Source organism: Apodemus sylvaticus, chromosome 2 (assembly GCF_947179515.1).
Source record: "Apodemus sylvaticus chromosome 2, mApoSyl1.1, whole genome shotgun sequence".
In the NCBI taxonomy this organism is placed as follows: domain Eukaryota; kingdom Metazoa; phylum Chordata; class Mammalia; order Rodentia; family Muridae; genus Apodemus; species Apodemus sylvaticus.
Window position 1 is genome coordinate 71,220,489 of NC_067473.1, and position 13,991 is coordinate 71,234,479.

Sequence of the window (13,991 nt, forward strand, 5' to 3'; positions counted from 1 at the left end):
AAATCCTGAGGACACAATTTTTAAAAATATTAAAGGCAAATGTAAGATTCAAAGATGACAAATTAGAATTGTACTGGTTCACATAGAATTATCCTGAGAAGTTAAAGTTAAAATACTTGAGAATTTTTAAACAATTCCTAGTTTTGTCATTGTAGTACTAATTTTCCAAATATGTTTAGGTGTTTTATTTTTTGAAAACAGATTTAGAATAACATACATTTGGGAGAAAACAGCCAGCTGTTATCTGACATATGAATATGAATGTGTTTATACACATGTGATTCTGTGTATATTAGTGTGCACATGTATACATGTGTATATTTGCATAGACATGTATGCTCATGCATTCATGCATGTGTATGCATGTATATGGGTACATGTGTGAATATGCAAGTTATATACATGTAGGGAAGAAGGGAAAGGAAGGGAAATAGTTATTGGATTTTGTCACAACTCTAGGACATAGAAAATCTCAAGTCTAAATTCTCTAAATTATACAGATTGATTACTCTTCATTTTAGTTTAAGGAAAATGACAAGCAAAATATTCTCAAAGTAGTCTTGAGTGCAGTAAAAATGCAATACAAGCCTATGCCTTTCCACATTGTTATTTTTAGTAATATAAAATAAGAAATCATGTTCATCTGTAAGGCTAAGTTAAGAAAAGCTGTTTATAATTTATTTTCCCTCACTTACAAACTTGTCTAGTGAGATGTTAAAAACAAAGAGATAAAGAGATTCATGGAAAAGCTGACACTGGGGTCAATAGAATATCTCAGCAGGTAAGGGTGAATGTTGCCAAACCTGACTTTTTAACTCTGGAACCTACAAAGTAGAAGAAAAAAAAAAAAACTCGCACAAGGCTTTCATCTGAATTTCCTGGACATTCGTGCATATGCACAAATACACACATGCACAACCCCCACACCCATACAGAATGTAATAAAATAAATTTTAAAACAACAGTCTAACAATAATGGGAAGATACTTCTTAAGACTCAAAACACATGAGTAAATATTAGTCATTTCCGTGCAGGGTGGGAGAGATGCCTCATGGTCCAGAACACTGGCTGCTTTTTCAGAGGTTATAGGTTTCCCTTCCAGCACCCACATGGCACTTTACAACCATCCGTAACTCCAGCTGCAGGGGTTCTGGTGCTCCCTGGCCCCTGCAGATACCAGGTGCACATGCACGCATGCAGAAAACCAATCACACATATAATATTAAAATGAATAAATCTTTTTCTTTTTTTATTAGATAAATTCTTTATTTACAACTCAAATATTGTCCCGTTTCCTGGTTCCCCCACCTGAAAATCCCCTAGCCCATCCCTGTTCTCTTCCTTGCCAATCCACGCACTCCAGCTTCCCTGTCCTGGCATTCCCATATACTGAGGTATTAAGCCTTCTCAGGTCCAAGGGCCTCTCCTCCCTTTGATGTCAAACAAGGCCATCATCCTCTGCTGCATTTGGAGCCATGGGTCCCTCCATGTATACTCTTTGGTTCATGGTTTAGTCCCTGGGAGCTCTGGGGGTATTGGGTAGTTCATATTGTTGTTCTTCCAATGGTGCTCTAAACCTCTTCAGCTCCTTGGGTCCTTTTTCCAGCTCCTCCATTGGAGACCCTGTGTTCAGTTGAATGGTTGGCTGAGAGTGTCCCCCTCAGTATTTGTCATGCACTGGCAGAGCCTCTGAGGTGACAGCTATATCAGGCTCCTATCAGCCAGCCATTGTTGGCATCCACAATAGTGTCTGGGTTTTGTAACTGTATATGGAATGAATCCCTGGGGGCGGGAGGGGGAGTCTCTGTATGGTCTTTTCCTTAGTCTCTGCTCTACATTTTGTCACTGTATCTCCTCCTGTGGGTATTTTGCACCCCATTCTAAGAAGGACCAGAGTATCTGGTTTTATGTGGAAGTCCTTGATCCATTTGGACTTGAGGTTTGTACAAGGAGAAAAGAATGGATCGATTTACATTTTTCTGCATGTTCTCTACCAGTTGAACCAGCACCAATTGTCGAAGAGGCTATCTTTTTTCCACTGGATAGTTTTAGCTCCTTTGTCAAAAATCAAGTGAGCATAGATATGTGGGTTCATTTCTGGGTCTTCAATTTTATTCCATTGATCTACCTGCCTGTCACTATACCAATATCATGCAGTTTTTATCACTATTGCTCTGTAGTACTGTTTGAGGTCTGGGATACTGATTCCCCCAGAAGTTCTTTTATTGTTGACAATAGTTTTAGCTATCATGGGTTTTTTCTTATTCCAGACAAATTTGATAATTGCTCTTTCTAACTCTTGAAGATTTGATTTGGAATTTTGATGGGGATTGCATTGAATCTGTACATTGGTTTTAGCAAGATGGCCATTTTTATTATGTTAATCCTGCCAATCCATGAGCATGGGAGATCTTTCCATCTTCTGAAGTCTTCTTCAATTTCTTTCTTCAGAGACTTGAAGTTCTTATCATACAGATCTTATACTTATTTGGTTGGAGTCACACAAAGATATTTTATATTGTTTATAACTATTGTAAAGGGTGTCTTTTCCATAATTTCTTTCTCTGTCTGTTTATCCTTTGAGTACAGAAAGGCTACTGATTTGCTTGAGTTAATTTTATATCCAGCAACTTTGCTGAAGTTGTTATCAGCTATAGGAACTCCCTGGTGGAGTTTTTTGGGTTGCTTAGGTATACTATCATATCATTTACAAATAGGGATAATTTGACTTCTTCCTTTCCAATTTGTATCCTTAAGACCTCCCTTTGTTGTCCAATTGCTCTAGCTAGAACTTCAAGTATTATAATGAATAGATATGGACAGAGATGGCAGCCTTGTCTAGTCCCTGATTTTAGTGGGATTGCTAAATTCTCAGCATCTAATGAAATGACCATGTGTATTTTTAGAGTTTGTTTATGTAGTGGACTACATAATTGATGGATTTCTGTATATTGACCATCCCTTCATCCCTGGGATGATGACTACTTGATCATGGTGAATGATTATTTTGATGTGTTCTTGGATTTGGTTGGCAAGAATTTTAATGAATAATTTTGCATCAATATTCATAAGAGAAATTTGTCTGAACTCTTTCTTTGTTGGATCTTTCTGTGGTTTTGGTAACAGTGTAACTGTGGCTTCATAGAACGAGTTGGGTAGTGTTCCTTCTGTTTCTATTTTGATCTGTGAAGGTCTGATAGAATTCTACACTAAAACAATCTGGACCTGTGCTTTTTGTGGTTGGGAGATTTTTAATGACTGCTTCTATTTTTTTATATATAACTGTTTAGATGTCTATCTGATCCTAATTTAACTTTGGTATTTGGTATCTGTCTAGAAAGTTCTCTATTTCATCTAGATTTTCCTGTTGTGTTGAGTATAGGCTTTTGTAGTAGGCTATTATATTTTTTTGAATTTCCTCAGTTTCTGTTATCATATCTCCCTTTTCATTTATAATTTTGTTAATTTTGATATTGTCTCTGTGCCCTCTGGCTAAGGGTTTATCTATCTTGTTGATTTTCTCAAAGAACCAGCACCTAGTTTTGTTGATTCTTTGTATAGTTCTTTTTGTTTCTACTTGGTTGATTTCAACCTTGAGCTGGATGATTTCCTGCTGTCTACTCCTCTTGGGTATATTAGCTTCTTTCTGTTCTAGAGCTTTCAGGTGTACTGTTAAACTGCTACTATATGCTCTCTCCAGTTTCCTTTTGGAGGCACTTGGAGCTATGAATTTTCCTCATAGCACTGCTTTCATTGCGTCCTATAAGTTTGGGTATGCTGTGCCTTCATTTTCATCAAATTCTAAAAAGTATTTGATTTCTTTCTTTATTTCTTCTTTGACCAAGGTATCATTGAGTAGAGCATTGTGCATTCTCAAGGTATATGTGGGCTTTTTGTTGTTTTTGTTTCTATTGAAGACAAGTCTTAATCCATAGTGATCTGATAGGAAGCATGTGATTATTTCAATTTTCTCATATCTGTTGAACTGTTTTTTATGAACAGTTATGTGGTAAGTTTTGGCCAATGTACCATGAGGTGCTAAGAAGAAGGTTTATTCTTTTGATTTAGCATGAAATGTTCTATAAATATCTGTTAAATTCATTTGGTCCATGACTTCTGTTAGTTTTGCTGTCTCTGCTTAGTTTGTATTTCCCTGATCTGTCCATTGATGAGAATGGGGTGTTGATGTCACCCACAATTATTGTGTGAGCTGCAATGTATGCTTTGAGCTTTAGTAAAATTTCTTTTACAAATGTGGGTGCCCTTGCCTTTGGAGCAGAGTTGTTAATAATTGAAAGTTCTTCTTGGTAGATTTTTTTCCTTTAATGAGTGTGAAGTCTCCTTCCATGTCTTTTTTGATGACTTTTGTTTGAAAGTCAATTTTCTCTGATGTTAGAACGGGTACTCCAGCATGTTTCTTGGGACCATTTGCTTGGAAAATTGTTTTCTACCTTTTTACTCTAAGGTAGTGTTTGTCTTTGACACTGAGGTGCACTTCTTGCATGCAGCAAAATGTTGTATATGCTTATGTATCCAGTCTCTTAGTCTATATCTTTTTATTGGGGAATAAAGTCCATTGATGTTGAGATATTAAGGAATAATGATTGTTGATTCCTGTTATTTTTGATGTTATTTTTATGTTTGTGTGGTTATCTTCGTTTGGATTTGCTGAAAGAAGATAACTTTCTTGCTTTTTCTAGGGTGTAGTTTCCCTCCTTGTGTTGGCGTTTTCCATTTATTATCCTTTGTAGGGCTGGATGTGGAAAGATATTGTGTAAATTTGGTTTTGTCATGAAATACCTTGGTTTCTCCATTTATGGTGATCGAGAGTTTTGCTGGGTATAGTAGCCTAGGCTGGCATTTGTGTTCTCTTAGGGTCTGTATGAGATCTGCCCAGGATCTTCTAGGTTTCATAGTCTCTCGTGAGACCATGAATTCTGATAGGTATGCCTTTATAAGTTACTTGACCTCTTTCCCTTACCGCTTTTAATATTCATTCTTTGTTTAGTGCTTTTGATGTTTTGATTATTATGTGATAGGAGGACTTTCTGTTCTGGTCCAGGCTGTTTGGAGTTCTGTAGGCTTCTTGTATGATCGTGGCCATCTCTTTCTTCAGGTTAGGTAAGTTTTCTTCAATAATTTTGTTGAAGGTATTTACTGGCCCTTTAAGTTGTACATCTTCACTCTCTTCTGTACTTATAATCCTTAGGTTTGGTCTTCTCACTGTGTCCTGGATTTCCTGAATGTTTTAGGTTACAAGCTTTTTGCATTTTGCATTTTCTTTGACTAATGAGTCAATGTTTTCTATGTTATCTTCAGCACCTGAGATTCTTTCTTCTATCTCTTGTTTTCGGTTGTTGATGCTTGCATCTCTGACTCCTGATTTCTTTCCAAGGTCTTCTATCTCCAGAGTTGTAACCCTTTGCAAGTTCTTTATTGTTTCTACTTCAATTTTTTGCTCCTGGATGGTTTTGTTCAGTTTTTTCACTTGTTTGTGTTTTCCTGAAATTCTTTCAGGGACTTTTATGTTTCCTCTTTAAGGGCTTCTACCTGTTGACCCATGTTCTCTTGCGTTTCTTTAAAGGATTTTTGTGTCTCCTCTTTAAGGGCTTGTACATCTTGACCCATGTTCTCCTGTGTTTCTTTAAGGGCCTTTTGTGTTTCCTCTTTAAGGACTTCTACCTGTTGACACATGTTCTCCCATATTCCATTAAGGAACTTTTGTGTTTCCTCTTTAAGGGCTTCTATCTCTGGGCCCATGTTCTCCTGTATTTCTTTAAGGGAGTTATTTATGCCCTCCTTGAAGTCCTCTACCAGCATCAGAAAGTGTGATTTTAAATCCAAATCTTGCTTTTCAGGTGTGTTGGGGTATCTGTGACTTGCTGTGATGGGAGAACTGGGCCCTGATGTTGCCAAGTATCCTTGGTTTCTGTTGGTAAAGTTCTTGTACTTGCCTTTTGCAGTATGGTTATTTCTCCTGTTAGTTGGTCTTCCTGTCTCTGGCTGGCACTTATCCGTCCGGTGGGCCTGTATAGCTGTGTCCCTACTGGGAAACCAACTATCTTATGGCAGGTCTATGCACAGGAGGCTGTGTAGCTGCTTGGCTCTCTGGTGGAAATGCCACCAAAGGCTCCTGTCCCTGCTGTTCCACTGATCTTATGTTCTGTGGGATCCTAGGTGTTCCACTCCAGAGAGATATTGGAGAGAAAGTAGAGCTCTTACTTCTGTGCTCAGAAGTGGAGGCTCTTTTGGGAGATCTCTCTCTCTCTCGCTGCAAGCTGTGCACAGAATGCTGTGGGGCCACCTAGCTCACCTGTGCAAAATCGAATAAATCTTTGAAAAAGAGATTCATTTTATATAAGGTACTTGACCCATAAAAAATCATGAATAAAAGCAATAATGAAATTACTTAAAAAGAAATTACAACTAAAGTTATTTTTAATAAACCTTCTCTAAAAGTTGACTTTTGGAAGATATTCATTATATAAAATATGATCCACAACTAAGTAACTTTGGTCAACACAGGAAATTTCTTTTTACCCATAAATTTCAATGAGATATTTATAAACACCCTGTTTATTCATGAGATGTTTTTGTTTGTAATTCTATCTACACTCAAAGAGCAAGAAATTGATCTTTTACATAAATGTTTACTCTTCTGTTGATTGTTTGACATTGAATTAAAAGCCAATAATTTTGAAATAGTTGCTCTCACCACTAAAGACCAACTTTATAAATATATACTATTAACTGAGCAATTTAATTTGACTTTTGAGAGCAATAACTCCAAGTCAGAATGACCCAGGATGAATGATGGCCAGTTCCAAATGTCAGAGGAAAATTACCTTATGTGTCATGTTCTGGTACTCCATCCTGGTATTCTCCATGTCTTAGTCTACTCTTCTGCTGATCCCAATTTCTGAGTACTCCATTCTTCCAGTTCCCAATGTCCTGGTATTTCATCTTTCTCGTCCCATATCTTGGTACTCCATTCTTCTAGCCCCCGTATCTTGGGGTTCCTTCCTATTGGTCACATACAGTGGGTATCTTGAATACTTGAATTTGTAGCTAATGTATAAACAGAAGTTAACAAGCCAATTTTCTTTCTTCAAGACAGTTTTTGTTTGGAGGCATTTATCTTGTGTATCACTGAAATATTATATATATATATATATATATATATATATATATATATATATATATATATATATGCTTTGCTATGAACTTTTATTTGTCCAGATCATAGCATTTTGCCCTTGAGCATATATATCTCCTAACCTAATACTCCTACTCAAAACTAATCAAAAGTTGAGAAACAGAAAATTGTATTTGTCATCTGTTGTGTACTGATGGGCAATTTTGAGTTACTACTAGGCTCATGTCATGCTGTGTGTCCATCTAGAAAGTCATGGGGTTTCTCACAAGACTTCCTTATTCCTGTAAACTAAAGTATTACTTGAAGTCACTCCTACTTCTCAAGACCAGCATACTGACAGGCAAGCTGCTTATTCTAAGCCCTGTGACTTTATTTTCATGGAAGTATAAATTGAGCATTGATGATGCACAGTAGGTAACTAAAATGAAACTGAATATTTGGTAGTTTCAACACTTACAATTAGTCTACAAAAGAATTTTAGCTCATTTTCTACACTGGTCTTGGTTTGGGAGAGAGAGTAGTTTCCTGTGTAAGAACCTTGTAATCAAGCCTTTGTACCTGGTCACATACCTGGCGTGTAACTCTATCACTTACTATTGCACCCTTGGATGCTTAAGTTCCTTGAGCCTCTGTGCTTATTGGTGAAATGCCTGAGTTAACAACCTCAGAATGGCACCTAGGATGCCCTAGGATGGCACCTGGGGTCTAGGAAGCTTGGCCACTCAACTCTCAGCACCCAGTGGCTTTCATTTCACTAGTTCACAAGGGAATGAGCTTTGCTTTGAACCTCTATTCATCCAGATCACACAAATTGCCCTTCATTTCATGTTGCTATTCATCAGTGTTAGCACTGTGGAAGATTGAGGTTTGCAGCATGTGATTGGTTCTAACAGCATTTTTTTCCACCAGAAGGATTAAGGGCCTTAAAAGCTAATCTGGATACCTATTACACTTGAGTGTTTGTTTATTCATCAATATTATTTCCTTTCAGTAAGAAAGGAGGTTTCAGTAGGTTATCATCATCTCACTACTTCCTTGGGGTCAGAATGCCATGCGAGAAATAGTGAGACCATGAGACACACACATACACAAAAAAGTCCTGAATTTTTGTGAGCCAACTCCAAAATGAAATAGTTTGGGACAAATATCAAATACAACCAATTCTTGCTGTTGTAAATTTTAATATTTTATCTGAAGATGCTCCATTTTAGTGACTTTTCTAAGAACTACACATCAGTAATGTGGACTGAAATCCTCAAGAAAGGAGTCAGAGGATGCCTGATGTAGCTGTTGGCTTGTTTGTATTGCAATGACTTATCTGTATTTCTTCCTCTCTAAATCACAAGAATGTGTGTAACAAAACTCTGCACTTCCAGCTGTGGCTTTCCTCTAATAGCTCTCCATAACCACACTTCAGATGTCTCCAGGCTTCCTTCCCAGTACTCCTCAGGCTCCTTAGGACCTAATTATCACCTCATTTTTCTACATGTGTTTCTTAAACTTTCAAGATTGTGGTCCTTATTTACATAAATTAAATTCAAGAAGCTATCTCTTTTCTCTGGGCTTAATTTTTCCCCCTCATCCTGCTGTGCTTCTTGGTACTCTCTTAGGAATCAATCATACCTTATATTCTATGGCCATATATGGAATTGCCTTTACTTCCTCAGATTATCCATCATCATGTGAAAATGTTAGGCTATGCATGAAGAACAGGGCAGTGTAATAATCTGGGCACTTGACAAAGATAAGCAATGTTTGAGAACAGAAATTATTAAGTACTTTTAAATGCTGGATATGTATTGTGAGATACAAGGCTTTTATACCTATCTGTTTTTTAAGGGGTTGATAGTGTCCCAAAAATACAGACACATTACTTTTATGAAAGTAATAAGAGATAAATGAGGTAACTTGCATAGGTCCTTTCCAATTTTAAAATTGTGACATTTCAGACCTCAAAAATCCTTAAAAATGCAATAGTTTCTCAGGCTGCTGCACACCTATATATATAAAATCTTTCCCAAGCTATGTGTGGCTAAGGAGAACATGATATTTATATGGCAACTATTTCACATGTTGTCTGGACCAATTATTCAAGGTATAAATTATTATACATATTGGTATAAATAAGTCATACTGCATTGTGCATCCATACTATGTTGTTTATAATCTATTATACTTACAAGTAATTTTATTTACAGCATAATATGTCAAATGACTGCAACCTTGCTGGCATTAGTCACATTAACTTAGAACACAGACTTATTTACTGGTACTGAGGTTCCTGGAACCTTTGGCCACCAGGAACTTAAACAGTCTTGGAGTCTTTGATGACTCCAAGCAACTTGGAAAATTGCTACAAAAGCAAGCAATCATTGATAGACTTAATATGTTTTAAAATAAAATTTAAATGTTTAGCCGTACAAATTGGGTTAGTTTCCTCAGCTATCAGTACATCTATTGGATAAGGTCCTATTCAGTGTGGCTGTGCCTATGGAAACCTAGTTTTCTACTATTATTTCTACTAAAGTTCTCCTTTCCATTTGCAAGGTGTGTATGCCCAACCTTCAATTTATTCTTGGCCTATGCCACTGTCCCAGTTGAGAGGCTGTTGCACCTCCCCCTCTCTGCATTGCTATGCATAGTTCTCTTCTTCCTCTGGATCTCAGCTTAGCACTCAATGCCCTATGTTGCCTTTATATTTGTACTTTATTAATAATACCCGTCTCTTCCATTAGACTATAATCTCTGGGATAACAAGGTACTAGGCTTTGTCTACTATTTTACTTATAATGCATTTATTATAAAGTGGATATGCTCTGGATATGCTCTGGACATAAAGAATACACAGATATCTGAGAACATGAAAAGCATTTAAGGGTTGTTTTGAAAGTGAATTTGCTGTACGCAAAGTTCAGAAGATAGCCAAACTATAAAAGTGAGTAAAACAAAATGTGAAAAAGTGAAAGTGGAAAATAGGATAGGAAATGTGGACAAACGGATGACAAGAGCAGTCAGTGACAAGGATTACAGGAATAGTCTGGATATTAAACTGACATGAGAACACACACAGAGAACTTGAATATGCCATCAAAAGAGCCTATACTTTTGAAATGACATTTGAACAGAATACTATGGCACATCATGGCTTTATTTCCATTCAGTCAAACAATTATAGGGTGCTGAGCAGCAAACAACAATTCAGAAAAGACATGGAGTTTAACTCAAAGAGTGTGGGCAACTAGTGTGCTGTCTGAGAGTAGAGTGACACCAAAATAGGCACAGGCAGATTGAAACATGCTCACAGTCTCATTCATGACAAAAGTTTGCTTTAAACTTGGTGCAATCTGGAATAACAAAAAAATCCAGGATAGCGAACACTATTCTCAAAAATAAAAGAACTTCTGGCGGAATCACCATCACTGACCTCAAGCTCTACTACAGAGCAATAGTGATTAAAAAAAAAGAAAACAAAAAAACAAACAAGCAAAACAAAACAAAACTGTATGGTGTTAGTACAGAGATAGGCAGGAAGATCAATGGAACAGAATTGAAGACCCAGAAATGAACCCACACACCTATGGTCACTTGATCTTTGACAACAGAGCTAAAAACATCCAGTGGAAAAAAGTCAGCATTTTCCACTGGCTGTCAACATGTAATAGGATGCAAATTGATCCATTCTTATCTACCTGTACAAAGCTCAAGTCCAAGTTAGATCAAGGACCTCCACATAAAACCAGATACACTGAATCTAATAGAAAAGAAAGTGGAGAAAGAACCTGGAGCACATGGGCATAGGGGAAATTTTCCTGAATAGAACGCCAATATCTTATGCTCTAAGATCAAGAATTGAGAAATGGGACCTCATAAAATTGCAAAGCTTCTGTAAGACAAAGGACACTGTCAATAGGACAAAACGGCAACCTACAGATTGGGAAAAGATCTTTACCAATCCTACATCTGATAGAGAGCTAATATACAATATATACAAATAACTCAAGAAGTCAGACTCCAGAGTACCAAATAACCCTATTAAAAATGGGGTATAGAACTAAACAAACAATTCTCAACTGAGGAATATAGAAAGGCCAAGAAGGACTTAAAGAAATGTACAACATCTTTAGTCATCAGGGAAATGCAAATGAAAACAACCCTGAGATTCCATCTCACACCTGTCAGAATGGCCAGGAATAAAAACTCAGGGGACAGCAAATGCTGGAGAGGAAGTGGAGAAAGAGGAACACAACTCCATTGTTGGTGAGATTGCAAGCAGGTAAAACCACTCTGGAAATCAGTTTGGCAGTTCCTCAGAAAATTGGACTTAGCACTACCTGAGGACCCAGCTATATGACTCCTGGGCATATACCCAGAAGATGCTCCAACATGCAATAAGGACACAGGTTCCACTATGTTCATAGCAGCCTTATTATAATAGCCAGAAGCTGGAAAGAGCCCAGATGTCCGTCAACAAAGGAATGAATACAGAAAATGTGGTATATATACATAATGGAGTACTTTTCAGCCATTAAAAACAATGAATTCATGAAATTCTTAGACAAATGGATGGAACTGGAAAATACCATCCTGAGTGGGGTAAACCAATCACAAAAGAATGCACGCAGTTTGCAATAGCTGATAAGTTGATATTAGCCTAAAAGCTTGTAATACCCAAGATATAACTCACAGATCATGTGAAGTTCAAGATGAAGGAAGACCAAAGTGTGGATGTTTTGATCCTTATTGGAAAGTAGATCAAAACATCCATGACTCACAGCCAATCAATAGAATGAGAATATGTTTCCCAATGGAGCAGCTAGAGAGAGGTCCCAAGGAACTGAAGAGGTTTGCAGCTCCTCAGGAGGAACAATAATATGTACCAACTAGTACCTCCAGAGCTCCCAGAGGCTAAACCACCAAGCAAAGAGTACACATGGAGGGCCCCATGGCTCCAGTTACATATGTATTAGAAGATGACCATTTCAGACATCAATGAGAAGAGAGACCATTGGTCTTATGAAGGCTCGATTCCACAGAATAGGGGAATGCAAGTCAGGAAATTGTGGGAGAGGCATGAGCAGGAGGAGGAGGGATGGGATAAGGGGGTTTTGGTGTAGTAATGTGGAAAAGGGTTAACATTTGAAATGTAAGTAAAGCAAATATCTAATAAAAATAAAATTAAAAATATAGAAAAAAGAATGCAATGAACATCATATTAGAATTTAGATTTATCACATAGTGCTGTGCATGTATCTTAGACATGGACAAGTCACAGATCGGGGAAAACCCAAGACAAGTGTGAGTTCCTGAGCTCCTGAGCTCGTGGAAAAGTGGTCAACCTGCTGAACTTCAACTCTGAGACGTGATTGTCTGATACACTTTACAAAATTTCTTTCCCTGTGTGTTCTTGACATGTGGTGGTAGATTTCACTCATCCGCATACATGGAAAGGCCAGATCTGCCAATATCTGCATGAGTAGCATTAAAATTGCATGTGTCAGATTTGATCGTACCTCCAAACTCAAATAGACTATGACACCTAGACATTGTAGATTTATTTATCTGAATTTCTGTTTTCTGTTGGACATTTAGTGAATTATTGTTCATTTGAGATGAGATCTGCAATGCCCAGGATGCTCACAAATACAAGGTCCTCCAGCCACAGCCTTCTAAATGTGGGAATTTCAAGTGCCAGCCACATTATTTGTTATTAGATTCTGATATTTCTAATTTAATGCCTATGTATGCATGTATATACATGCACACTCATAATATATATGTGTATCTGTATATGTATATGTGGACTCAGATATATATATATATATATATATATATATATATATATATATTGTTAAGGTTAGTAAGAAATGTAGTCATATGATTAAATTTAATTTTTTTGTGATGTATTCCTTCTACATAGTGAAGGACTTCATTGCTTTTCATGCAAGTGGACCATTTGATCACATCCTATTTGCTCCCCTTTCTTTCTCTATATCAACTCACTATTCTTTACTTGATATCCTATTTTTGCTTTGATTTTCATGTCATATGTACACACATGCATACATATATACATACATACATACATACATACAAAATATATATAATAGTGTATATATGTAATATATATGCTTTCTGCATCTGGTTTATCTTGCTTAATATGATTTCCAGTTACATCCATTTGCTTCATGGTTGATTAAATGTTCAGTATGTGTGTGTGTGTGTGTGTGTGTGTGTGTGTGTGTGTGTGTACATGTGTCTGTGTGTGTGTGTGTGACATTTTATTTAACTGTTTATCTGTTGCCTGAAACGTTAGAGACTCTGTACCTTGACTCTTGTGAATGGTGCTGCATTAAACATAAATGTGCACCTGCTGGCATGGATGCTGGGGACAGCGTTGGCATGAGTGCACATTAGTACAGGTACTAGGAAAATGAGTTTGAAGGGTCTTCAGGAAACTGAAGCTAGAGCTGCTGTATGATCCAGAAATACTTTCTAATTTTCAAATTCTTAAGTCTCAAAAACAGCTAACCAAAGTCTGGATAGATTGTAAATTGCATGAGGAATTACAGTAACACAGATAGAGTCCTTGCTCAGTAAGTTCCTCTTGTTTTCAAACCAGTGAGTCTCAATGGAAGAATCTCAGGTTGTCTCAATATTGAAGTCAATGTCCTCTGAAAGCAAGAAAGACATCCTTAGCTAATAAAAATGCTGTACTGCCAAATATGTATGTATAGTTTGAAATCATTCCTGTTGATCCTAATGTGTTCTTAAGTAGCTAGATTTTGCTTATCTGCTATCCAGTGAATACTACCATATTCTTTCCACTTGTCTTCT

The 13,991-nt window shown here is 37.0% G+C and overlaps 1 protein-coding gene across 1 annotated transcript in view; it reads left to right on the forward strand.

Moving 5' to 3' along the window:
* Cntnap2 (contactin associated protein 2) overlaps positions 1-13,991 on the forward strand; it is a 1,662,736-nt gene that overhangs the window by 737,945 nt on the left and 910,800 nt on the right. The window lies entirely within an intron of this gene.